Genomic DNA, 26,122 nt, shown 5'->3' with positions numbered 1-26,122 from the left:
AGTGACAAGGTGGCCGAGTGGTTAAGGCGATGGACTGCTAATCCATTGTGCTCTGCACGCGTGGGTTCGAATCCCATCCTCGTCGTTTGATGTCTTTAGTGTTCAAGAAAGCCAATTGTGCCTGGCAAAGCTTTTTGCTTCCAACTACAACGTCATCATACTAAAGATAGATGCAGAAAAACTCTACGTGCAGGTGAGTTGCTGCGTGGTTAAGGCGATGGACTGCTAATCCTTTGTGCTCTGTGCGCATGGGTTTGAGTCCCATCTTTGGTGTTTAGTTTCACAGGGAGCCTAGAGGACAGGTCAACCGCAGGGGTGCAGCTCATGGCAAGCTTTTAATTATAGCTGTATTTCAGTTATAATAGCCCCCTGGTTAATGGATATAATCATTTTAAATACAAACACACGTTCAAGGGAGGTCCAAATCCTGGCTAAACCAGCCACCTTCAAGCTTATGCTTTCGACACCACAGCGAAGACAGAATGTAAAAAAAGCAAAAGTAAAATTCCCTTTTACAACAAGTCATGAAGCCCCTCAAGAGACTGTCAAAAATTGCCAAGGCTGACTGTATTTCAAGTCATCCCAGCGGGGTATTGGGTAAAGTTTTCAACCAGCAAAGATCATGTCTCGGATGAGCCTCATAGACTATGATATTGCCTCTCCGAAAGAATGCCAAACAAGGTAGCGACGTCTCCTGTGGATTTATCTGGACATGGAATGACAGGGTGGTATCACGTTTTAAACTGCCATGTAATCAGCCTTTTGGAACGGCCGGCTGCATGGTGTGTCTATGAAACAGGTGAGTGAAATGCACATAGAGGTTTATTAATTGTTCTCTCTTAGCTCAAAGAACAAAATGTGCGGTACTTTTGATGGGAGATACTTATGGCTATCCTGGTTACAAAGGGCCAGAGTTATAACCCTCAATCTCCAAGAACATGTTTGAGTTTGGGATCGATTCGATGAGCCCCCTACCAGTTTGGGTAGGATAATGAAGAGTGCAAGGACACTGCAAACATATTCTGAGAGAGGTCCAATGTAAGCTATGCTGCCATTTTCTTGACCCAGGCGTTCTCTCTAGGTTCTTACCAACAAAGCAGAAGCAGCACACAAAAGAAACATATGCACATCTCCCTCTATCAACACAGTTGTGAGTTTCCCAACCTTCCTCCTAAAGACGTGTAGGTGAGTGACGAGGTGGCCGAATGGTTAAGGTGATGGACTGCTGATTCATTGTGCTCTTCATGCGTTTGTTCGAATCCCATCATAGGCGTTTGTTGTCTTTAGTGTTTCGAGAGAGCCAAGTGCGCATGGAAAAGCCGTTCAAAGTACGTTGCTGCCGACTTTAACGACATCATCATTAAAATAGCTGCAGAAACACACCAGCTTCGGGCAGTTGTGCAGGCGAGTGACGAGGTGGCCGAGTGGTTAAGGCGATGGACTGCTAATCCATTGTGCTCTGCACGCGTGGGTTCGAATCCCATCCACGACGTTTGATGTCTTTAGTGTTTCGAGAGAGCCAAGTTCGCATGGAAAAGCTGTTCAAATGACATTGCTGCCGACTTTAACGACATCATCCTTAAAATAGCTGCAGAAACACACCACAGCCCAGCTTCGGGCAGATGAGCAGGTGAGTGACGAGGTGGCCGAGTCGTTAAGGCGATGCACTGCTAATCCATTGTGCTCTCCACGCGTGGGTTCGAATCCCATCCTCGTCGTTTGTTGTCTTTAGTGTTTCGAGAGAGCCAAGTGCGCATGGAAAAGCCGTTCAAAGGACATTGCTGCCGACTTTAACGACATCATCACTAAAATAGCTGCAGAAACACACCAGCTTCGGGCAGTTGTGCAGGCGAGTGACGAGGTGGCCGTAACCTCCACTAAATGGACTGCTCTATCAATCCTAACAAAGTCCTAACAAGTCCAAGCAAAGTCCTAACAAGTCCAAACAAAGTCCTAACAACTCCTAACAAAGTCCTGACAACTCCTAACAAAGTCCTGACAACTCCTAACAGTGTCCTAACTCCTAACAACAGCGGGGCAAAAGAGCCAATCATATGCTTCGAAGCAGTTGCCGCTCCAAGGGGGGCAAAAGAGCCAATCAGATGCATCGAAACAGGGCCCCGTGCGCACAGTGTTCTCATTGGTTGACTGATGAAGACGATGTCACAGTTCATTCTGAGGTAACTTTATTTACCGGCGGCGAATATCTCTCGACACTAAAAGTAAGTAGAACTTACTAAAATTATGTAAATCACTGAATTGTAATCGTAAAAGTATGTGGTGTGTTTGTAAATACTTCTGCTGTGACAAACGTTGGATGTTTTTCGTGAAGTTTGATAAGACGGTCACAAACCTTAAGAGATAACGCTGATCGCAATGTTAATTATTTTCTTTACTGAACGTTTTTAAGTGTCTTTTGCGTGTCTTTCTTGTGTCCATCAAATTAAACTAGAACAGAGATGCTCGATTTTGTGTCTGTGTCAAGTGTTAAATGTCGCTGCTAAGTTTGATAAGACGGTCAGAAAACTGATCGCTATGTTAATTATTATTTAATATGACATTTATACTATTTTTAACAAAAGATAGAACTGACAGCCCGTTAAACTGTCAAATGGTGTAACCACAAAAAATTACCAATATCTAATATTTCACACCTCCTAGAGTTCATGCAATTGCATGAAATTAGTAGTTTATTTAGTAATATCATATGAGAATATGTTTTATTATAAATTATATGGGTTTTTCGTTGTACTGAGCAAGACCATATGCTGTAAACATCTTGTTTTATGTCTATTCTTTGACCATTTGAGTACAAATGGTTTAAACACCCATTATTACAGTGTAGTAGAGTATTAAATTATTATTCATATTAACTTTTTTGTACAATATTAGTCTTTTAGACAAAATATTGGTTACACCATCTGACCATATAACGTCTATTGCAATAGGATAAGAAATTGACACAGAAAATAGGCATCAAGGTAAACTGAATTGGATATTTTAATATATATTCATGTCATTCATCATACAATTTATGATACCAATTGTTTTCAAAGAGAGTGCTATAAAGTGTGTGTGAGAGAGAATAAGAGTGAGTGAAAGAGTGGGTATGATCATTTCTTAACAAACATGAAGAAACAGGATTGGCTTGTGTTGTGATTTCAGTTCAGTTCTCATACAATTTCAGTTTGTAAAATAACAGCCATTTTTTCAAAGAGAGAGTGAGTGAGTGAATGTGAATGTGTGTGTGTGTGTGTGAGAGAGAGAGAGAGAGAGAGAGAGAGAGAGAGAGAGAGAGAGAGAGAGAGAGAGAGAGAGAGAGAGAGAGAGAGAGTGAGAGAGTATCATTTTTTTCCATTTCTTTCATCACTAAACTGTTTTGATTACATTTTTAATAACCGACAACCATCAGTTCATGCCATCTGATGAGATCTGAACAAACTATTTCACATTAGCATAACAATATAAATGAAACAGTGTCTCAGAAACTTAAGACTTGAAATATTCTTGACCAAATTAGTTGAGACTGTGGAAAAAAACATACAACCTTATATTGTAGTTGCTTAATTTCCTATCTATCTGTCTGTCTGTCTGTGCATGTAGACCTACATGTTGCCTACAACAGCCTAATGACTGCCTCTTGTCCTATAGAGATGCCAAAGGAAGGAAAGCCAGATTCATTCTGGACCGGCCATTGAGCTCTGCAGGCGTGGGTTCGAATCCCATCCTCGTCGTTCGCCAGACGAAAGAAAGCCAGACAAGGTAGCGACGTCTCCTGTGCTTTTATCTGGACATGGAACGACAGGGTGGTATCACGTTTTAAACTGCCATGTAATCAGCCTTTTGAAATGAACGGCTGCATGGTGTGTCTATGAAACAGGTGAGTGAAATGCACATAGAGGTTTATTAATTGTTCTCTCTTAGCTCAAAGAACAAAATGTGCGGTATTTTTTATGGGATATACTTATGAGTATCCTGGTAACAAAGGGGCAGAGTTATAAGCCTCAATCTCCAAGAACATGTTTGAGTTTTGGATCGATTCGATGAGCCCCCTACCAGTTTGGGTAGGATAATGAAGATTGCAAGGACACTGCAAACATATTCTGAGAGAGGTCCAATGTAAGCTATGCTGCCATTTTCTTGACCCAGGCGTTCTCTCTAGGTTCTTACCAACAAAGCAGAAGCAGCCCACAAAAGAAACATAAGCACATCTCCCTCTATCAACACAGTTGTGAGTTTCCCAACCTTCCTCCTAAAGACGTGCAGGTGAGTGACAAGGTGGCCGAATGGTTAAGGCGATGGACTGCTAATCCACTCTTTATGCGTGTGTTCGAATCCCATCGTCTTCGTTTGTTGTCTTTAGTGTTTCGAGAGAGCCATGTCGCATGGAAAAGCCGTTCAAAGTACATTGCTGCCGACTTTAACGACATCACCATTAAAATAGCTGCAGAAACACAGCACAGCCCAGCTTCGGGCAGTCGTGCAGGCGAGTGACGAGGTGGCCGACTGGTTAAACCGATGGACTGCTAATCCATTGTGCTCTTTATGTGTGGGTTCGAATCCCATCCTCGTCGTTTGATGTCTCTAGTGTTTCGAGAGAGCCAAGTGCGCATGGAAAAGCCGTTCAAATGACATTGCTGCCGACTTTAACGACATCATCCTTAAAATAGCTGCAGAAACACACCAGCTTCGGGCAGTTGTGCAGGCGAGTGACGAGGTGGCCGAGTGGTTAAGGCGATGGACTGCTAAGCCATTGTGCTCCGCACGCGTGGGTTCAAATCCCATCCACGACGTTTGATGTCTTTAGTGTTTCGAGAGAGCCAAGTTCGCATGGAAAAGCTGTTCAAATGACATTGCTGCCGACTTTAACGACATCATCCTTAAAATAGCTGCAGAAACACACCACAGCCCAGCTTCGGGCAGATGAGCAGGTGAGTGACGAGGTGGCCGAGTCGTTAAGGCGATGCACTGCTAATCCATTGTGCTCTGCACGCGTGGGTTCGAATCCCATCCTCGTCGTTTGTTGTCTTTAGTGTTTCGAGAGAGCCAAGTGCGCATGGAAAAGCCGTTCAAAGGACATTGCTGCCGACTTTAACGACATCATCATTAAAATAGCTGCAGAAACACACCAGCTTCGGGAAGTTGTGCAGGCGAGTGACAAGGTGGCCGAGTGGTTAAGGCGATGGACTGCTAATCCATTGTGCTCTGCACGCGTGGGTTCGAATCCCATCCTCGTCGTTTGATGTCTTTAGTGTTCAAGAAAGCCAATTGTGCCTGGCAAAGCTTTTTGCTTCCAACTACAACGTCATCATACTAAAGATAGATGCAGAAAAACTCTACGTGCAGGTGAGTTGCTGCGTGGTTAAGGCGATGGACTGCTAATCCTTTGTGCTCTGTGCGCATGGGTTTGAGTCCCATCTTTGGTGTTTAGTTTCACAGGGAGCCTAGAGGACAGGTCAACCGCAGGGGTGCAGCTCATGGCAAGCTTTTAATTATAGCTGTATTTCAGTTATAATAGCCCCCTGGTTAATGGATATAATCATTTTAAATACAAACACACGTTCAAGGGAGGTCCAAATCCTGGCTAAACCAGCCACCTTCAAGCTTATGCTTTCGACACCACAGCGAAGACAGAATGTAAAAAAAGCAAAAGTAAAATTCCCTTTTACAACAAGTCATGAAGCCCCTCAAGAGACTGTCAAAAATTGCCAAGGCTGACTGTATTTCAAGTCATCCCAGCGGGGTATTGGGTAAAGTTTTCAACCAGCAAAGATCATGTCTCGGATGAGCCTCATAGACTATGATATTGCCTCTGCGAAAGAATGCCAAACAAGGTAGCGACGTCTCCTGTGGATTTATCTGGACATGGAACGACAGGGTGGTATCACGTTTTAAACTGCCATGTAATCAGCCTTTTGGAACGGCCGGCTGCATGGTGTGTCTATGAAACAGGTGAGTGAAATGCACATAGAGGTTTATTAATTGTTCTCTCTTAGCTCAAAGAACAAAATGTGCGGTACTTTTGATGGGAGATACTTATGGCTATCCTGGTTACAAAGGGCCAGAGTTATAACCCTCAATCTCCAAGAACATGTTTGAGTTTGGGATCGATTCGATGAGCCCCCTACCAGTTTGGGTAGGATAATGAAGAGTGCAAGGACACTGCAAACATATTCTGAGAGAGGTCCAATGTAAGCTATGCTGCCATTTTCTTGACCCAGGCGTTCTCTCTAGGTTCTTACCAACAAAGCAGAAGCAGCACACAAAAGAAACATATGCACATCTCCCTCTATCAACACAGTTGTGAGTTTCCCAACCTTCCTCCTAAAGACGTGTAGGTGAGTGACGAGGTGGCCGAATGGTTAAGGTGATGGACTGCTGATTCATTGTGCTCTTCATGCGTTTGTTCGAATCCCATCATAGGCGTTTGTTGTGTTTCGAGAGAGCCAAGTGCGCATGGAAAAGCCGTTCAAAGTACGTTGCTGCCGACTTTAACGACATCATCATTAAAATAGCTGCAGAAACACACCAGCTTCGGGCAGTTGTGCAGGCGAGTGACGAGGTGGCCGAGTGGTTAAGGCGATGGACTGCTAATCCATTGTGCTCTGCACGCGTGGGTTCGAATCCCATCCACGACGTTTGATGTCTTTAGTGTTTCGAGAGAGCCAAGTTCGCATGGAAAAGCTGTTCAAATGACATTGCTGCCGACTTTAACGACATCATCCTTAAAATAGCTGCAGAAACACACCACAGCCCAGCTTCGGGCAGATGACGAGGTGGCCGAGTCGTTAAGGCGATGCACTGCTAATCCATTGTGCTCTCCACGCGTGGGTTCGAATCCCATCCTCGTCGTTTGTTGTCTTTAGTGTTTCGAGAGAGCCAAGTGCGCATGGAAAAGCCGTTCAAAGGACATTGCTGCCGACTTTAACGACATCATCATTAAAATAGCTGCAGAAACACACCAGCTTCGGGCAGTTGTGCAGGCGAGTGACGAGGTGGCCGTAACCTCCACTAAATGGACTGCTCTATCAATCCTAACAAAGTCCTAACAAGTCCAAACAAAGTCCTAACAACTCCTAACAAAGTCCTGACAACTCCTAACAAAGTCCTGACAACTCCTAACAGTGTCCTAACTCCTAACAACAGCGGGGCAAAAGAGCCAATCATATGCTTCGAAGCAGTTGCCGCTCCAAGGGGGGCAAAAGAGCCAATCAGATGCATCGAAACAGGGCCCCGTGCGCACAGTGTTCTCATTGGTTGACTGATGAAGACGATGTCACAGTTCATTCTGAGGTAACTTTATTTACCGGCGGCGAATATCTCTCGACACTAAAAGTAAGTAGAACTTACTAAAATTATGTAAATCACTGAATTGTAATCGTAAAAGTATGTGGTGTGTTTGTAAATACTTCTGCTGTGACAAACGTTGGATGTTTTTCGTGAAGTTTGATAAGACGGTCACAAACCTTAAGAGATAACGCTGATCGCAATGTTAATTATTTTCTTTACTGAACGTTTTTAAGTGTCTTTTGCGTGTCTTTCTTGTGTCCATCAAATTAAACTAGAACAGAGATGCTCGATTTTGTGTCTGTGTCAAGTGTTAAATGTCGCTGCTAAGTTTGATAAGACGGTCAGAAAACTGATCGCTATGTTAATTATTATTTAATATGACATTTATACTATTTTTAACAAAAGATAGAACTGACAGCCCGTTAAACTGTCAAATGGTGTAACCACAAAAAATTACCAATATCTAATATTTCACACCTCCTAGAGTTCATGCAATTGCATGAAATTAGTAGTTTATTTAGTAATATCATATGAGAATATGTTTTATTATAAATTATATGGGTTTTTCGTTGTACTGAGCAAGACCATATGCTGTAAACATCTTGTTTTATGTCTATTCTTTGACCATTTGAGTACAAATGGTTTAAACACCCATTATTACAGTGTAGTAGAGTATTAAATTATTATTCATATTAACTTTTTTGTACAATATTAGTCTTTTAGACAAAATATTGGTTACACCATCTGACCATATAACGTCTATTGCAATAGGATAAGAAATTGACACAGAAAATAGGCATCAAGGTAAACTGAATTGGATATTTTAATATATATTCATGTCATTCATCATACAATTTATGATACCAATTGTTTTCAAAGAGAGTGCTATAAAGTGTGTGTGAGAGAGAATAAGAGTGAGTGAAAGAGTGGGTATGATCATTTCTTAACAAACATGAAGAAACAGGATTGGCTTGTGTTGTGATTTCAGTTCAGTTCTCATACAATTTCAGTTTGTAAAATAACAGCCATTTTTTCAAAGAGAGAGTGAGTGAGTGAATGTGAATGTGTGTGTGTGTGTGTGAGAGAGAGAGAGAGAGAGAGAGAGAGAGAGAGAGAGAGAGAGAGAGAGAGAGAGAGTGAGAGAGTATCATTTTTTTCCATTTCTTTCATCACTAAACTGTTTTGATTACATTTTTAATAACCGACAACCATCAGTTCATGCCATCTGATGAGATCTGAACAAACTATTTCACATTAGCATAACAATATAAATGAAACAGTGTCTCAGAAACTTAAGACTTGAAATATTCTTGACCAAATTAGTTGAGACTGTGGAAAAAAACATACAACCTTATATTGTAGTTGCTTAATTTCCTATCTATCTGTCTGTCTGTCTGTGCATGTAGACCTACATGTTGCCTACAACAGCCTAATGACTGCCTCTTGTCCTATAGAGATGCCAAAGGAAGGAAAGCCAGATTCATTCTGGACCGGCCATTGAGCTCTGCAGGCGTGGGTTCGAATCCCATCCTCGTCGTTCGCCAGACGAAAGAAAGCCAGACAAGGTAGCGACGTCTCCTGTGCTTTTATCTGGACATGGAACGACAGGGTGGTATCACGTTTTAAACTGCCATGTAATCAGCCTTTTGAAATGGCCGGCTGCATGGTGTGTCTATGAAACAGGTGAGTGAAATGCACATAGAGGTTTATTAATTGTTCTCTCTTAGCTCAAAGAACAAAATGTGCGGTATTTTTTATGGGATATACTTATGAGTATCCTGGTAACAAAGGGGCAGAGTTATAAGCCTCAATCTCCAAGAACATGTTTGAGTTTTGGATCGATTCGATGAGCCCCCTACCAGTTTGGGTAGGATAATGAAGATTGCAAGGACACTGCAAACATATTCTGAGAGAGGTCCAATGTAAGCTATGCTGCCATTTTCTTGACCCAGGCGTTCTCTCTAGGTTCTTACCAACAAAGCAGAAGCAGCCCACAAAAGAAACATAAGCACATCTCCCTCTATCAACACAGTTGTGAGTTTCCCAACCTTCCTCCTAAAGACGTGCAGGTGAGTGACAAGGTGGCCGAATGGTTAAGGCGATGGACTGCTAATCCACTCTTTATGCGTGTGTTCGAATCCCATCGTCTTCGTTTGTTGTCTTTAGTGTTTCGAGAGAGCCATGTCGCATGGAAAAGCCGTTCAAAGTACATTGCTGCCGACTTTAACGACATCACCATTAAAACAGCTGCAGAAACACAGCACAGCCCAGCTTCGGGCAGTCGTGCAGGCGAGTGACGAGGTGGCCGACTGGTTAAACCGATGGACTGCTAATCCATTGTGCTCTTTATGTGTGGGTTCGAATCCCATCCTCGTCGTTTGATGTCTCTAGTGTTTCGAGAGAGCCAAGTGCGCATGGAAAAGCCGTTCAAATGACATTGCTGCCGACTTTAACGACATCATCCTTAAAATAGCTGCAGAAACACACCAGCTTCGGGCAGTTGTGCAGGCGAGTGACGAGGTGGCCGAGTGGTTAAGGCGATGGACTGCTAAGCCATTGTGCTCCGCACGCGTGGGTTCAAATCCCATCCACGACGTTTGATGTCTTTAGTGTTTCGAGAGAGCCAAGTTCGCATGGAAAAGCTGTTCAAATGACATTGCTGCCGACTTTAACGACATCATCCTTAAAATAGCTGCAGAAACACACCACAGCCCAGCTTCGGGCAGATGAGCAGGTGAGTGACGAGGTGGCCGAGTCGTTAAGGCGATGCACTGCTAATCCATTGTGCTCTGCACGCGTGGGTTCGAATCCCATCCTCGTCGTTTGTTGTCTTTAGTGTTTCGAGAGAGCCAAGTGCGCATGGAAAAGCCGTTCAAAGGACATTGCTGCCGACTTTAACGACATCATCATTAAAATAGCTGCAGAAACACACCAGCTTCGGGAAGTTGTGCAGGCGAGTGACAAGGTGGCCGAGTGGTTAAGGCGATGGACTGCTAATCCATTGTGCTCTGCACGCGTGGGTTCGAATCCCATCCTCGTCGTTTGATGTCTTTAGTGTTCAAGAAAGCCAATTGTGCCTGGCAAAGCTTTTTGCTTCCAACTACAACGTCATCATACTAAAGATAGATGCAGAAAAACTCTACGTGCAGGTGAGTTGCTGCGTGGTTAAGGCGATGGACTGCTAATCCTTTGTGCTCTGTGCGCATGGGTTTGAGTCCCATCTTTGGTGTTTAGTTTCACAGGGAGCCTAGAGGACAGGTCAACCGCAGGGGTGCAGCTCATGGCAAGCTTTTAATTATAGCTGTATTTCAGTTATAATAGCCCCCTGGTTAATGGATATAATCATTTTAAATACAAACACACGTTCAAGGGAGGTCCAAATCCTGGCTAAACCAGCCACCTTCAAGCTTATGCTTTCGACACCACAGCGAAGACAGAATGTAAAAAAAGCAAAAGTAAAATTCCCTTTTACAACAAGTCATGAAGCCCCTCAAGAGACTGTCAAAAATTGCCAAGGCTGACTGTATTTCAAGTCATCCCAGCGGGGTATTGGGTAAAGTTTTCAACCAGCAAAGATCATGTCTCGGATGAGCCTCATAGACTATGATATTGCCTCTGCGAAAGAATGCCAAACAAGGTAGCGACGTCTCCTGTGGATTTATCTGGACATGGAACGACAGGGTGGTATCACGTTTTAAACTGCCATGTAATCAGCCTTTTGGAACGGCCGGCTGCATGGTGTGTCTATGAAACAGGTGAGTGAAATGCACATAGAGGTTTATTAATTGTTCTCTCTTAGCTCAAAGAACAAAATGTGCGGTACTTTTGATGGGAGATACTTATGGCTATCCTGGTTACAAAGGGCCAGAGTTATAACCCTCAATCTCCAAGAACATGTTTGAGTTTGGGATCGATTCGATGAGCCCCCTACCAGTTTGGGTAGGATAATGAAGAGTGCAAGGACACTGCAAACATATTCTGAGAGAGGTCCAATGTAAGCTATGCTGCCATTTTCTTGACCCAGGCGTTCTCTCTAGGTTCTTACCAACAAAGCAGAAGCAGCACACAAAAGAAACATATGCACATCTCCCTCTATCAACACAGTTGTGAGTTTCCCAACCTTCCTCCTAAAGACGTGTAGGTGAGTGACGAGGTGGCCGAATGGTTAAGGTGATGGACTGCTGATTCATTGTGCTCTTCATGCGTTTGTTCGAATCCCATCATAGGCGTTTGTTGTGTTTCGAGAGAGCCAAGTGCGCATGGAAAAGCCGTTCAAAGTACGTTGCTGCCGACTTTAACGACATCATCATTAAAATAGCTGCAGAAACACACCAGCTTCGGGCAGTTGTGCAGGCGAGTGACGAGGTGGCCGAGTGGTTAAGGCGATGGACTGCTAATCCATTGTGCTCTGCACGCGTGGGTTCGAATCCCATCCACGACGTTTGATGTCTTTAGTGTTTCGAGAGAGCCAAGTTCGCATGGAAAAGCTGTTCAAATGACATTGCTGCCGACTTTAACGACATCATCCTTAAAATAGCTGCAGAAACACACCACAGCCCAGCTTCGGGCAGATGACGAGGTGGCCGAGTCGTTAAGGCGATGCACTGCTAATCCATTGTGCTCTCCACGCGTGGGTTCGAATCCCATCCTCGTCGTTTGTTGTCTTTAGTGTTTCGAGAGAGCCAAGTGCGCATGGAAAAGCCGTTCAAAGGACATTGCTGCCGACTTTAACGACATCATCATTAAAATAGCTGCAGAAACACACCAGCTTCGGGCAGTTGTGCAGGCGAGTGACGAGGTGGCCGTAACCTCCACTAAATGGACTGCTCTATCAATCCTAACAAAGTCCTAACAAGTCCAAACAAAGTCCTAACAACTCCTAACAAAGTCCTGACAACTCCTAACAAAGTCCTGACAACTCCTAACAGTGTCCTAACTCCTAACAACAGCGGGGCAAAAGAGCCAATCATATGCTTCGAAGCAGTTGCCGCTCCAAGGGGGGCAAAAGAGCCAATCAGATGCATCGAAACAGGGCCCCGTGCGCACAGTGTTCTCATTGGTTGACTGATGAAGACGATGTCACAGTTCATTCTGAGGTAACTTTATTTACCGGCGGCGAATATCTCTCGACACTAAAAGTAAGTAGAACTTACTAAAATTATGTAAATCACTGAATTGTAATCGTAAAAGTATGTGGTGTGTTTGTAAATACTTCTGCTGTGACAAACGTTGGATGTTTTTCGTGAAGTTTGATAAGACGGTCACAAACCTTAAGAGATAACGCTGATCGCAATGTTAATTATTTTCTTTACTGAACGTTTTTAAGTGTCTTTTGCGTGTCTTTCTTGTGTCCATCAAATTAAACTAGAACAGAGATGCTCGATTTTGTGTCTGTGTCAAGTGTTAAATGTCGCTGCTAAGTTTGATAAGACGGTCAGAAAACTGATCGCTATGTTAATTAGTATTTAATATGACATTTATACTATTTTTAACAAAAGATAGAACTGACAGCCCGTTAAACTGTCAAATGGTGTAACCACAAAAAATGACCAATATCTAATATTTCACACCTCCTAGAGTTCATGCAATTGCATGAAATTAGTAGTTTATTTAGTAATATCATATGAGAATATGTTTTATTATAAATTATATGGGTTTTTCGTTGTACTGAGCAAGACCATATGCTGTAAACATCTTGTTTTATGTCTATTCTTTGACCTTTTGAGTACAAATGGTTTAAACACCCATTATTACAGTGTAGTAGAGTATTAAATTATTATTCATATTAACTTTTTTGTACAATATTAGTCTTTTAGACAAAATATTGGTTACACCATCTGACCATATAACGTCTATTGCAATAGGATAAGAAATTGACACAGAAAATAGGCATCAAGGTAAACTGAATTGGATATTTTAATATATATTCATGTCATTCATCATACAATTTATGATACCAATTGTTTTCAAAGAGAGTGCTATAAAGTGTGTGTGAGAGAGAATAAGAGTGAGTGAAAGAGTGGGTATGATCATTTCTTAACAAACATGAAGAAACAGGATTGGCTTGTGTTGTGATTTCAGTTCAGTTCTCATACAATTTCAGTTTGTAAAATAACAGCCATTTTTTCAAAGAGAGAGTGAGTGAGTGAATGTGAATGTGTGTGTGTGTGTGAGAGAGAGAGAGAGAGAGAGAGAGAGAGAGAGAGAGATTGTGAGTGAGAGAGTATCATTTTTTTCCATTTCTTTCATCACTAAACTGTTTTGATTACATTTTTAATAACCGACAACCATCAGTTCATGCCATCTGATGAGATCTGAACAAACTATTTCACATTAGCATAACAATATAAATGAAACAGTGTCTCAGAAACTTAAGACTTGAAATATTCTTGACCAAATTAGTTGAGACTGTGGAAAAAAACATACAACCTTATATTGTAGTTGCTTAATTTCCTATCTATCTGTCTGTCTGTCTGTGCATGTAGACCTACATGTTGCCTACAACAGCCTAATGACTGCCTCTTGTCCTATAGAGATGCCAAAGGAAGGAAAGCCAGATTCATTCTGGACCGGCCATTGAGCTCTGCAGGCGTGGGTTCGAATCCCATCCTCGTCGTTCGCCAGACGAAAGAAAGCCAGACAAGGTAGCGAAGTCTCCTGTGCTTTTATCTGGACATGGAACGACAGGGTGGTATCACGTTTTAAACTGCCATGTAATCAGCCTTTTGGAATGGCCGGCTGCATGGTGTGTCTATGAAACAGGTGAGTGAAATGCACATAGAGGTTTATTAATTGTTCTCTCTTAGCTCAAAGAACAAAATGTGCGGTATTTTTTATGGGATATACTTATGAGTATCCTGGTAACAAAGGGGCAGAGTTATAAGCTTCAATCTCCAAGAACATGTTTGAGTTTTGGATCGATTCGATGAGCCCCCTACCAGTTTGGGTAGGATAATGAAGATTGCAAGGACACTGCAAACATATTCTGAGAGAGGTCCAATGTAAGCTATGCTGCCATTTTCTTGACCCAGGCGTTCTCTCTAGGTTCTTACCAACAAAGCAGAAGCAGCCCACAAAAGAAACATAAGCACATCTCCCTCTATCAACACAGTTGTGAGTTTCCCAACCTTCCTCCTAAAGACGTGCAGGTGAGTGACAAGGTGGCCGAATGGTTAAGGCGATGGACTGCTAATCCACTCTTTATGCGTGTGTTCTAATCCCATCGTCTTCGTTTGTTGTCTTTAGTGTTTCGAGAGAGCCATGTCGCATGGAAAAGCCGTTCAAAGTACATTGCTGCCGACTTTAACGACATCACCATTAAAATAGCTGCAGAAACACAGCACAGCCCAGCTTCGGGCAGTCGTGCAGGCGAGTGACGAGGTGGCCGACTGGTTAAACCGATGGACTGCTAATCCATTGTGCTCTTTATGTGTGGGTTCGAATCCCATCCTCGTCGTTTGATGTCTCTAGTGTTTCGAGAGAGCCAAGTGCGCATGGAAAAGCCGTTCAAATGACATTGCTGCCGACTTTAACGACATCATCCTTAAAATAGCTGCAGAAACACACCACACCCCAGCTTCGGGCAGATGTGCAGGCGTAGTGACGAGGTGGCCGAGTGGTTAAGCGATGGACTGCTAATCCATTGTGCTCTGCACGCGTGGGTTCGAATCCCATCCACGACGTTTGATGTCTTTAGTGTTTCGAGAGAGCCAAGTTCGCATGGAAAAGCTGTTCAAATGACATTGCTGCCGACTTTAACGACATCATCCTTAAAATAGCTGCAGAAACACACCACAGCCCAGCTTCGGGCAGATGAGCAGGTGAGTGACGAGGTGGCCGAGTGGTTAAGGCGATGGACTGCTAATCCATTTTGCTCTGCACGCGTGGGTTAGCATCCCATCCTCGTCGTTTGTTGTCTTTAGTGTTTCGAGAGAGCCAAGTGCGCATGGAAAAGCCGTTCAAAGGACATTGCTGCCGACTTTAACGACATCATCATTAAAATAGCTGCAGAAACACACCACAGCCCAGCTTCGGGCAGATGAGCAGGTGAGTGACGAGGTGGCCGAGTGGTTAAGGCGATGGACTGCTAATCCATTGTGCTCTGCACGCGTGGGTTCGAATCCCATCCTCGTCGTTCGCCAGACGAAAGAAAGCCAGACAAAGTAGCGACGTCTCCTCTGCTTATATCTGGACATGGAACGACAGGGTGGTATCACGTTTTAAACTGCCATGTAATCAGCCTTTTGGAACGGCCGGCTGCATGGTGTGTCTATGAAACAGGTGAGTGAAATGCACATAGAGGTTTATTAATTGTTCTCTCTTAGCTCAAAGAACAAAATGTGCGGTATTTTTTATGGGATATACTTATGAGTATCCTGGTAACAAAGGGGCAGAGTTATAAGCCTCAATCTCCAAGAACATGTTTGAGTTTTGGATCGATTCGATGAGCCCCCTACCAGTTTCGTCTTCGTTTGTTGTCTTTAGTGTTTCGAGAGAGCCATGTCGCATGGAAAAGCCGTTCAAAGTACATTGCTGCCGACTTTAACGACATCACCATTAAAATAGCTGCAGAAACACACCACACGCCAGCTTCGGGCAGATGTGCAGGCGTAGTGACGAGGTGGCCGAGTGGTTAAGGCGATAGACTGCTAATCCATTGTGCTCTGCACGCGTGGGTTCGAATCCCATCCTCGTCGTTTGATGTCTTTAGTGTTTCGAGAGAGCCAAGTGCGCATGGAAAAGCCGTTCAAATGACATTGCTGCCGACTTTAACGACTTCATCCTTAAAATAGCTGCAGAAACACACCAAAGCCCAGCTTCGGCGAGATGAGCAGGTGAGTGACGAGGTGGCCTAGTGGTTAACGCGATGGACTGCTAATCCATTCTGCTCTGCACGCGTTTGTTCGAATCCCATCCATGTCGTTTGATGTCTCTAGTGTTTCGAGAGAGCCAAGTGCGCATGGAAAAGCCGTTCAAATGACATTGCTGCCGACTTTAACGACATCATCCTTAAAATAGCTGCAGAAACACCACACAGCCCAGCTTCGGGCAGATGAGCAGGTGAGTGACGAGGTGGCCGAGTGGTTAAGGCGATGGACTGCTAATCCATTGTGCTCTGCACGCGTGGGTTCGAATCCCATCCTCGTCATTTGTTGTCTTTAGTGTTTCGAGAGAGCCAAGTGCGCATGGAAAAGCCGTTCAAAGGACATTGCTGCCGACTTTAACGACATCATCATTAAAATAGCTGCAGAAACACACCAGCTTCGGGAAGTTGTGCAGGCGAGTGACAAGGTGGCCGAGTGGTTAAGGCGATGGACTGCTAATCCATTGTGCTCTGCACGCGTGGGTTCGAATCCCATCCTCGTCGTTTAATGTCTTTAGTGTTCAAGAAAGCCAATTGTGCCTGGCAAAGCTTTTTGCTTCCAACTACAACGTCATCATACTAAAGATAGATGCAGAAAAACTCTACGTGCAGGCGAGTTGCTGCGTGGTTAAGGCGATGGACTGCTAATCCTTTGTGCTCTGTGCGCATGGGTTTGAGTCCCATCTTTGGTGTTTAGTTTCACAGGGAGCCTAGAGGACAGGTCAACCGCAGGGGTGCAGCTCATGGCAAGCTTTTAATTATAGCTGTATTTCAGTTATAATAGCCCCCTGGTTAATGGATATAATCATTTTAAATACAAACACACGTTCAAGGGAGGTCCAAATCCTGGCTAAACCAGCCACCTTCAAGCTTATGCTTTCGACACCACAGCGAAGACAGAATGTAAAAAAAGCAAAAGTAAAATTTCCTTTTACAACAAGTCATGAAGCCTCTCAAGAGACTTTCAAAAATTGCCAAGGCTGACTGTATTTCAAGTCATCCCAGCGGGGTATTGGGTAAAGTTTTCAACCAGCAAAGATCACGTCTCGGATGAGCCTCATAGACTATGATATTGCCTCTGCGAAAGAATGCCAAACAAGGTAGCGACATCTCCTGTGGTTTTATCTGGACATGGAACGACAGGGTGGTATCACGTTTTAAACTGCCATGTAATCAGCCTTTTGGAACGGCCGGCTGCATGGTGTGTCTATGAAACAGGTGAGTGAAATGCACATAGAGGTTTATTAATTGTTCTCTCTTAGCTCAAAGAACAAAATGTGCGGTACTTTTGATGGGAGATACTTATGGCTATCCTGGTTACAAAGGGCCAGAGTTATAACCCTCAATCTCCAAGAACATGTTTGAGTTTGGGATCGATTCGATGAGCCCCCTACCAGTTTGGGTAGGATAATGAAGAGTGCAAGGACACTGCAAACATATTCTGAGAGAGGTCCAATGTAAGCTATGCTGCCATTTTCTTGACCCAGGCGTTCTCTCTAGGTTCTTACCAACAAAGCAGAAGCAGCACACAAAAGAAACATATGCAGATCTCCCTCTATCAACACAGTTGTGAGTTTCCCAACCTTCCTCCTAAAGACGTGTAGGTGAGTGACGAGGTGGCCAAATGGTTAAGGTGATGGACTGCTGATTCATTGTGCTCTTCATGCGTTTGTTCGAATCCCATCATAGGCGTTTGTTGTCTTTAGTGTTTCGAGAGAGCCAAGTGCGCATGGAAAAGCCGTTCAAAGTACGTTGCTGCCAACTTTAACGACATCATCATTAAAATAGCTGCAGAAACACACCAGCTTCGGGCAGTTGTGCAGGCGAGTGACGAGGTGGCCGAGTGGTTAAGGCGATGGACTGCTAAGCCATTGTGCTCTGCACGCGTGGGTTCGAATCCCATCCACGACGTTTGATGTCTTTAGTGTTTCGAGAGAGCCAAGTTCGCATGGAAAAGCTGTTCAAATGACATTGCTGCCGACTTTAACGACATCATCCTTAAAATAGCTGCAGAAACACACCACAGCCCAGCTTCGGGCAGATGAGCAGGTGAGTGACGAGGTGGCCGAGTCGTTAAGGCGATGCACTGCTAATCCATTGTGCTCTGCACGCGTGGGTTCGAATCCCATCCTCGTCGTTTGTTGTCTTTAGTGTTTCGAGAGAGCCAAGTGCGCATGGAAAAGCCGTTCAAAGGACATTGCTGCCGACTTTAACGACATCATCATTAAAATAGCTGCAGAAACACACCAGCTTCGGGAAGTTGTGCAGGCGAGTGACAAGGTGGCCGAGTGGTTAAGGCGATGGACTGCTAATCCATTGTGCTCTGCACGCGTGGGTTCGAATCCCATCCTCGTAGTTTAATGTCTTTAGTGTTCAAGAAAGCCAATTGTGCCTGGCAAAGCTTTTTGCTTCCAACTACAACGTCATCATACTAAAGATAGATGCAGAAAAACTCTACGTGCAGGCGAGTTGCTGCGTGGTTAAGGCGATGGACTGCTAATCCTTTGTGCTCTGTGCGCATGGGTTTGAGTCCCATCTTTGGTGTTTAGTTTCACAGGGAGCCTAGAGGACAGGTCAACCGCAGGGGTGCAGCTCATGGCAAGCTTTTAATTATAGCTGTATTTCAGTTATAATAGCCCCCTGGTTAATGGATATAATCATTTTAAATACAAACACACGTTCAAGGGAGGTCCAAATCCTGGCTAAACCAGCCACCTTCAAGCTTATGCTTTCGACACCACAGCGAAGACAGAATGTAAAAAAAGCAAAAGTAAAATTTCCTTTTACAACAAGTCATGAAGCCTCTCAAGAGACTTTCAAAAATTGCCAAGGCTGACTGTATTTCAAGTCATCCCAGCGGGGTATTGGGTAAAGTTTTCAACCAGCAAAGATCACGTCTCGGATGAGCCTCATAGACTATGATATTGCCTCTGCGAAAGAATGCCAAACAAGATAGCGACATCTCCTGTGGTTTTATCTGGACATGGAACGACAGGGTGGTATCACGTTTTAAACTGCCATGTAATCAGCCTTTTGGAACGGCCGGCTGCATGGTGTGTCTATGAAACAGGTGAGTGAAATGCACATAGAGGTTTATTAATTGTTCTCTCTTAGCTCAAAGAACAAAATGTGCGGTACTTTTGATGGGAGATACTTATGGCTATCCTGGTTACAAAGGGCCAGAGTTATAACCCTCAATCTCCAAGAACATGTTTGAGTTTGGGATCGATTCGATGAGCCCCCTACCAGTTTGGGTAGGATAATGAAGAGTGCAAGGACACTGCAAACATATTCTGAGAGAGGTCCAATGTAAGCTATGCTGCCATTTTCTTGACCCAGGCGTTCTCTCTAGGTTCTTACCAACAAAGCAGAAGCAGCACACAAAAGAAACATATGCAGATCTCCCTCTATCAACACAGTTGTGAGTTTCCCAACCTTCCTCCTAAAGACGTGTAGGTGAGTGACGAGGTGGCCAAATGGTTAAGGTGATGGACTGCTGATTCATTGTGCTCTTCATGCGTTTGTTCGAATCCCATCATAGGCGTTTGTTGTCTTTAGTGTTTCGAGAGAGCCAAGTGCGCATGGAAAAGCCGTTCAAAGTACGTTGCTGCCAACTTTAACGACATCATCATTAAAATAGCTGCAGAAACACACCAGCTTCGGGCAGTTGTGCAGGCGAGTGACGAGGTGGCCGAGTGGTTAAGGCGATGGACTGCTAAGCCATTGTGCTCTGCACGCGTGGGTTCGAATCCCATCCACGACGTTTGATGTCTTTAGTGTTTCGAGAGAGCCAAGTTCGCATGGAAAAGCTGTTCAAATGACATTGCTGCCGACTTTAACGACATCATCCTTAAAATAGCTGCAGAAACACACCACAGCCCAGCTTCGGGCAGATGAGCAGGTGAGTGACGAGGTGGCCGAGTCGTTAAGGCGATGCACTGCTAATCCATTGTGCTCTGCACGCGTGGGTTCGAATCCCATCCTCGTCGTTTGTTGTCTTTAGTGTTTCGAGAGAGCCAAGTGCGCATGGAAAAGCCGTTCAAAGGACATTGCTGCCGACTTTAACGACATCATCATTAAAATAGCTGCAGAAACACACCAGCTTCGGGCAGTTGTGCAGGCGAGTGACGAGGTGGCCGTAACCTCCACTAAATGGACTGCTCTATCAATCCTAACAAAGTCCTAACAAGTCCAAACAAAGTCCTAACAAGTCCAAACAAAGTCCTAACAACTCCTAACAAAGTCCTGACAACTCCTAACAAAGTCCTGACAACTCCTAACAGTGTCCTAACTCCTAACAACAGCGGGGCAAAAGAGCCAATCATATGCTTCGAAACAGTTGCCGCTCCAAGGGGGGCAAAAGAGCCAATCAGATGCGTCGAAACAGGGCCCCGTGCGCACAGTGTTCTCATTGGTTGACTGATGAAGACGATGTCACAGTTCATTCTGAGGTAACTTTATTTACCGGCGGCGAATATCTCTCGACACTAAAAGTAAGTAGAACTTACTAAAATTATGTAAATCACTGAATTGTAATCGTAAAAGTATGTGGTGTGTTTGTAAATACTTCTGCTGTGACAAACGTTGGATGTTTTTCGTGAAGTTTGATAAGACGGTCACAAACCTTAAGAGATAACGCTGATCGCAATGTTAATTATTTTCTTTACTGAACGTTTTTAAGTGTCTTTTGCGTGTCTTTCTTGTGTCCATCAAATTAAACTAGAACAGAGATGCTCGATTTTGTGTCTGTGTCAAGTGTTAAATGTCGCTGCTAAGTTTGATAAGACGGTCAGAAAACTGATCGCTATGTTAATTATTATTTAATATGACATTTATACTATTTTTAACAAAAGATAGAACTGACAGCCCGTTAAACTGTCAAATGGTGTAACCACAAAAAATGACCAATATCTAATATTTCACACCTCCTAGAGTTCATGCAATTGCATGAAATTAGTAGTTTATTTAGTAATATCATATGAGAATATGTTTTATTATAAATTATATGGGTTTTTCGTTGTACTGAGCAAGACCATATGCTGTAAACATCTTGTTTTATGTCTATTCTTTGACCATTTGAGTACAAATGGTTTAAACACCCATTATTACAGTGTAGTAGAGTATTAAATTATTATTCATATTAACTTTTTTGTACAATATTAGTCTTTTAGACAAAATATTGGTTACACCATCTGACCATATAACGTCTATTGCAATAGGATAAGAAATTGACACAGAAAATAGGCATCAAGGTAAACTGAATTGGATATTTTAATATATATTCATGTCATTCATCATACAATTTATGATACCAATTGTTTTCAAAGAGAGTGCTATAAAGTGTGTGTGAGAGAGAATAAGAGTGAGTGAAAGAGTGGGTATGATCATTTCTTAACAAACATGAAGAAACAGGATTGGCTTGTGTTGTGATTTCAGTTCAGTTCTCATACAATTTCAGTTTGTAAAATAACAGCCATTTTTTCAAAGAGAGAGTGAGTGAGTGAATGTGAATGTGTGTGTGTGTGTGTGTGTGTGAGAGAGAGAGAGAGAGAGAGAGAGATTGTGAGTGAGAGAGTATCATTTTTTTCCATTTCTTTCATCACTAAACTGTTTTGATTACATTTTTAATAACCGACAACCATCAGTTCATGCCATCTGATGAGATCTGAACAAACTATTTCACATTAGCATAACAATATAAATGAAACAGTGTCTCAGAAACTTAAGACTTGAAATATTCTTGACCAAATTAGTTGAGACTGTGGAAAAAAACATACAACCTTATATTGTAGTTGCTTAATTTCCTATCTATCTGTCTGTCTGTCTGTGCATGTAGACCTACATGTTGCCTACAACAGCCTAATGACTGCCTCTTGTCCTATAGAGATGCCAAAGGAAGGAAAGCCAGATTCATTCTGGACCGGCCATTGAGCTCTGCAGGCGTGGGTTCGAATCCCATCCTCGTCGTTCGCCAGACGAAAGAAAGCCAGACAAGGTAGCGACGTCTCCTGTGCTTTTATCTGGACATGGAACGACAGGGTGGTATCACGTTTTAAACTGCCATGTAATCAGCCTTTTGGAATGGCCGGCTGCATGGTGTGTCTATGAAACAGGTGAGTGAAATGCACATAGAGGTTTATTAATTGTTCTCTCTTAGCTCAAAGAACAAAATGTGCGGTATTTTTTATGGGATATACTTATGAGTATCCTGGTAACAAAGGGGCAGAGTTATAAGCCTCAATCTCCAAGAACATGTTTGAGTTTTGGATCGATTCGATGAGCCCCCTACCAGTTTGGGTAGGATAATGAAGATTGCAAGGACACTGCAAACATATTCTGAGAGAGGTCCAATGTAAGCTATGCTGCCATTTTCTTGACCCAGGCGTTCTCTCTAGGTTCTTACCAACAAAGCAGAAGCAGCCCACAAAAGAAACATAAGCACATCTCCCTCTATCAACACAGTTGTGAGTTTCCCAACCTTCCTCCTAAAGACGTGCAGGTGAGTGACAAGGTGGCCGAATGGTTAAGGCGATGGACTGCTAATCCACTCTTTATGCGTGTGTTCGAATCCCATCGTCTTCGTTTGTTGTCTTTAGTGTTTCGAGAGAGCATGTCGCATGGAAAAGCCGTTCAAAGTACATTGCTGCCGACTTTAACGACATCACCATTAAAATAGCTGCAGAAACACAGCACAGCCCAGCTTCGGGCAGTCGTGCAGGCGAGTGACGAGGTGGCCGACTGGTTAAAGCGATGGACTGCTAATCCATTGTGCTCTTTATGTGTGGGTTCGAATCCCATCCTCGTCGTTTGATGTCTCTAGTGTTTCGAGAGAGCCAAGTGCGCATGGAAAAGCCGTTCAAATGACATTGCTGCCGACTTTAACGACATCATCCTTAAAATAGCTGCAGAAACACACCACAGCTCAGCTTCGGGCAGCTGAGCAGGCGAGTGACAAGGTGGCCGAGTGGTTAAGGCGATGGACTGCTAATCCATTGTGCTCTTTATGTGTGGGTTCGAATCCCATCCTCGTCGTTTGATGTCTCTAGTGTTTCGAGAGAGCCAAGTGCGCATGGAAAAGCCGTTCAAAGTACATTGCTGCCGACTTTAACGACATCACCATTAAAATAGCTGCAGAAACACAGCACAGCCCAGCTTCGGGCAGTCGTGCAGGCGAGTGACGAGGTGGCCGACTGGTTAAAGCGATGGACTGCTAATCCATTGTGCTCTTTATGTGTGGGTTCGAATCCCATCCTCGTCGTTTGATGTCTCTAGTGTTTCGAGAGAGCCAAGTGCGCATGGAAAAGCCGTTCAAATGACATTGCTGCCGACTTTAACGACATCATCCTTAAAATAGCTGCAGAAACACCACACAGCCCAGCTTCGGGCAGATGAGCAGGTGAGTGACGAGGTGGCCGAGTGGTTAAGGCGATGGACTGCTAATCCATTGTGCTCTGCACGCGTGGGTTCGAATCCCATCCTCGTCATTTGTTGTCTTTAGTGTTTCGAGAGAGCCAAGTGCGCATGGAAAAGCCGTTCAAAGGACATTGCTGCCGACTTTAACGACATCATCATTAAAATAGCTGCAGAAACACACCAGCTTCGGGAAGTTGTGCAGGCGAGTGACAAGGTGGCCGAGTGGTTAAGGCGATGGACTGCTAATCCATTGTGCTCTGCACGCGTGGGTTCGAATCCCATCCTCGTCGTTTAATGTCTTTAGTGTTCAAGAAAGCCAATTGTGCCTGGCAAAGCTTTTTGCTTCCAACTACAACGTCATCATACTAAAGATAGATGCAGAAAAACTCTACGTGCAGGCGAGTTGCTGCGTGGTTAAGGCGATGGACTGCTAATCCTTTGTGCTCTGTGCGCATGGGTTTGAGTCCCATCTTTGGTGTTTAGTTTCACAGGGAGCCTAGAGGACAGGTCAACCGCAGGGGTGCAGCTCATGGCAAGCTTTTAATTATAGCTGTATTTCAGTTATAATAGCCCCCTGGTTAATGGATATAATCATTTTAAATACAAACACACGTTCAAGGGAGGTCCAAATCCTGGCTAAACCAGCCACCTTCAAGCTTATGCTTTCGACACCACAGCGAAGACAGAATGTAAAAAAAGCAAAAGTAAAATTTCCTTTTACAACAAGTCATGAAGCCTCTCAAGAGACTTTCAAAAATTGCCAAGGCTGACTGTATTTCAAGTCATCCCAGCGGGGTATTGGGTAAAGTTTTCAACCAGCAAAGATCACGTCTCGGATGAGCCTCATAGACTATGATATTGCCTCTGCGAAAGAATGCCAAACAAGGTAGCGACATCTCCTGTGGTTTTATCTGGACATGGAACGACAGGGTGGTATCACGTTTTAAACTGCCATGTAATCAGCCTTTTGGAACGGCCGGCTGCATGGTGTGTCTATGAAACAGGTGAGTGAAATGCACATAGAGGTTTATTAATTGTTCTCTCTTAGCTCAAAGAACAAAATGTGCGGTACTTTTGATGGGAGATACTTATGGCTATCCTGGTTACAAAGGGCCAGAGTTATAACCCTCAATCTCCAAGAACATGTTTGAGTTTGGGATCGATTCGATGAGCCCCCTACCAGTTTGGGTAGGATAATGAAGAGTGCAAGGACACTGCAAACATATTCTGAGAGAGGTCCAATGTAAGCTATGCTGCCATTTTCTTGACCCAGGCGTTCTCTCTAGGTTCTTACCAACAAAGCAGAAGCAGCACACAAAAGAAACATATGCAGATCTCCCTCTATCAACACAGTTGTGAGTTTCCCAACCTTCCTCCTAAAGACGTGTAGGTGAGTGACGAGGTGGCCAAATGGTTAAGGTGATGGACTGCTGATTCATTGTGCTCTTCATGCGTTTGTTCGAATCCCATCATAGGCGTTTGTTGTCTTTAGTGTTTCGAGAGAGCCAAGTGCGCATGGAAAAGCCGTTCAAAGTACGTTGCTGCCAACTTTAACGACATCATCATTAAAATAGCTGCAGAAACACACCAGCTTCGGGCAGTTGAGCAGGCGAGTGACGAGGTGGCCGAGTGGTTAAGGCGATGGACTGCTAAGCCATTGTGCTCTGCACGCGTGGGTTCGAATCCCATCCACGACGTTTGATGTCTTTAGTGTTTCGAGAGAGCCAAGTTCGCATGGAAAAGCTGTTCAAATGACATTGCTGCCGACTTTAACGACATCATCCTTAAAATAGCTGCAGAAACACACCACAGCCCAGCTTCGGGCAGATGAGCAGGTGAGTGACGAGGTGGCCGAGTCGTTAAGGCGATGCACTGCTAATCCATTGTGCTCTGCACGCGTGGGTTCGAATCCCATCCTCGTCGTTTGTTGTCTTTAGTGTTTCGAGAGAGCCAAGTGCGCATGGAAAAGCCGTTCAAAGGACATTGCTGCCGACTTTAACGACATCATCATTAAAATAGCTGCAGAAACACACCAGCTTCGGGAAGTTGTGCAGGCGAGTGACAAGGTGGCCGAGTGGTTAAGGCGATGGACTGCTAATCCATTGTGCTCTGCACGCGTGGGTTCGAATCCCATCCTCGTAGTTTAATGTCTTTAGTGTTCAAGAAAGCCAATTGTGCCTGGCAAAGCTTTTTGCTTCCAACTACAACGTCATCATACTAAAGATAGATGCAGAAAAACTCTACGTGCAGGCGAGTTGCTGCGTGGTTAAGGCGATGGACTGCTAATCCTTTGTGCTCTGTGCGCATGGGTTTGAGTCCCATCTTTGGTGTTTAGTTTCACAGGGAGCCTAGAGGACAGGTCAACCGCAGGGGTGCAGCTCATGGCAAGCTTTTAATTATAGCTGTATTTCAGTTATAATAGCCCCCTGGTTAATGGATATAATCATTTTAAATACAAACACACGTTCAAGGGAGGTCCAAATCCTGGCTAAACCAGCCACCTTCAAGCTTATGCTTTCGACACCACAGCGAAGACAGAATGTAAAAAAAGCAAAA

At 43.9% G+C, this 26,122-nt stretch overlaps 17 non-coding genes across 17 annotated transcripts; 11 read left to right on the top strand and 6 right to left on the bottom strand.

Annotated features, from left to right (window-relative positions):
- The first annotated feature begins 3 nt into the window (after positions 1 to 3).
- On the top strand, positions 4 to 85 carry trnas-gcu (transfer RNA serine (anticodon GCU)). Its single transcript has one exon. It is a non-coding gene; the product is annotated as a tRNA-Ser (tRNA).
- Positions 86 to 530: 445 nt separating this feature from the next.
- Positions 531 to 671, bottom strand: LOC143741943 (U4 spliceosomal RNA). The gene has a single exon (XR_013205289.1). It is a non-coding gene; the product is annotated as a U4 spliceosomal RNA (small nuclear RNA).
- Positions 672 to 5,156: 4,485 nt separating this feature from the next.
- trnas-gcu (transfer RNA serine (anticodon GCU)) lies at positions 5,157 to 5,238 on the top strand. The gene has a single exon. It is a non-coding gene; the product is annotated as a tRNA-Ser (tRNA).
- A 445-nt stretch (positions 5,239 to 5,683) lies between these two features.
- On the bottom strand, positions 5,684 to 5,824 carry LOC143741771 (U4 spliceosomal RNA). Its single transcript, XR_013205227.1, has one exon. It is a non-coding gene; the product is annotated as a U4 spliceosomal RNA (small nuclear RNA).
- Positions 5,825 to 10,249: 4,425 nt separating this feature from the next.
- Positions 10,250 to 10,331, top strand: trnas-gcu (transfer RNA serine (anticodon GCU)). Its single transcript has one exon. It is a non-coding gene; the product is annotated as a tRNA-Ser (tRNA).
- A 445-nt stretch (positions 10,332 to 10,776) lies between these two features.
- On the bottom strand, positions 10,777 to 10,917 carry LOC143741766 (U4 spliceosomal RNA). Its single transcript, XR_013205226.1, has one exon. It is a non-coding gene; the product is annotated as a U4 spliceosomal RNA (small nuclear RNA).
- Positions 10,918 to 15,342: 4,425 nt separating this feature from the next.
- On the top strand, positions 15,343 to 15,424 carry trnas-gcu (transfer RNA serine (anticodon GCU)). The gene has a single exon. It is a non-coding gene; the product is annotated as a tRNA-Ser (tRNA).
- A 480-nt stretch (positions 15,425 to 15,904) lies between these two features.
- On the top strand, positions 15,905 to 15,986 carry trnas-gcu (transfer RNA serine (anticodon GCU)). The gene has a single exon. It is a non-coding gene; the product is annotated as a tRNA-Ser (tRNA).
- A 370-nt stretch (positions 15,987 to 16,356) lies between these two features.
- On the top strand, positions 16,357 to 16,438 carry trnas-gcu (transfer RNA serine (anticodon GCU)). Its single transcript has one exon. It is a non-coding gene; the product is annotated as a tRNA-Ser (tRNA).
- A 137-nt stretch (positions 16,439 to 16,575) lies between these two features.
- trnas-gcu (transfer RNA serine (anticodon GCU)) lies at positions 16,576 to 16,657 on the top strand. Its single transcript has one exon. It is a non-coding gene; the product is annotated as a tRNA-Ser (tRNA).
- Positions 16,658 to 17,102: 445 nt separating this feature from the next.
- LOC143741254 (U4 spliceosomal RNA) lies at positions 17,103 to 17,243 on the bottom strand. Its single transcript, XR_013204981.1, has one exon. It is a non-coding gene; the product is annotated as a U4 spliceosomal RNA (small nuclear RNA).
- A 1,184-nt stretch (positions 17,244 to 18,427) lies between these two features.
- On the top strand, positions 18,428 to 18,509 carry trnas-gcu (transfer RNA serine (anticodon GCU)). Its single transcript has one exon. It is a non-coding gene; the product is annotated as a tRNA-Ser (tRNA).
- Positions 18,510 to 18,954: 445 nt separating this feature from the next.
- On the bottom strand, positions 18,955 to 19,095 carry LOC143741248 (U4 spliceosomal RNA). Its single transcript, XR_013204978.1, has one exon. It is a non-coding gene; the product is annotated as a U4 spliceosomal RNA (small nuclear RNA).
- A 4,460-nt stretch (positions 19,096 to 23,555) lies between these two features.
- trnas-gcu (transfer RNA serine (anticodon GCU)) lies at positions 23,556 to 23,637 on the top strand. Its single transcript has one exon. It is a non-coding gene; the product is annotated as a tRNA-Ser (tRNA).
- A 137-nt stretch (positions 23,638 to 23,774) lies between these two features.
- On the top strand, positions 23,775 to 23,856 carry trnas-gcu (transfer RNA serine (anticodon GCU)). Its single transcript has one exon. It is a non-coding gene; the product is annotated as a tRNA-Ser (tRNA).
- A 445-nt stretch (positions 23,857 to 24,301) lies between these two features.
- Positions 24,302 to 24,442, bottom strand: LOC143741242 (U4 spliceosomal RNA). The gene has a single exon (XR_013204977.1). It is a non-coding gene; the product is annotated as a U4 spliceosomal RNA (small nuclear RNA).
- Positions 24,443 to 25,626: 1,184 nt separating this feature from the next.
- trnas-gcu (transfer RNA serine (anticodon GCU)) lies at positions 25,627 to 25,708 on the top strand. Its single transcript has one exon. It is a non-coding gene; the product is annotated as a tRNA-Ser (tRNA).
- The last annotated feature ends 414 nt before the right edge of the window (positions 25,709 to 26,122 follow it).

The sequence above is a fragment of the Siphateles boraxobius genome, unplaced genomic scaffold, assembly GCF_051911475.1.
Source record: "Siphateles boraxobius isolate OS27281-9 unplaced genomic scaffold, OSU_SipBor_1 1, whole genome shotgun sequence".
Lineage (NCBI taxonomy): Eukaryota > Metazoa > Chordata > Actinopteri > Cypriniformes > Leuciscidae > Siphateles > Siphateles boraxobius.
Note: the sequence above shows the minus strand (reverse complement) of the source record. Positions and strands in the feature narration are given on the sequence as shown.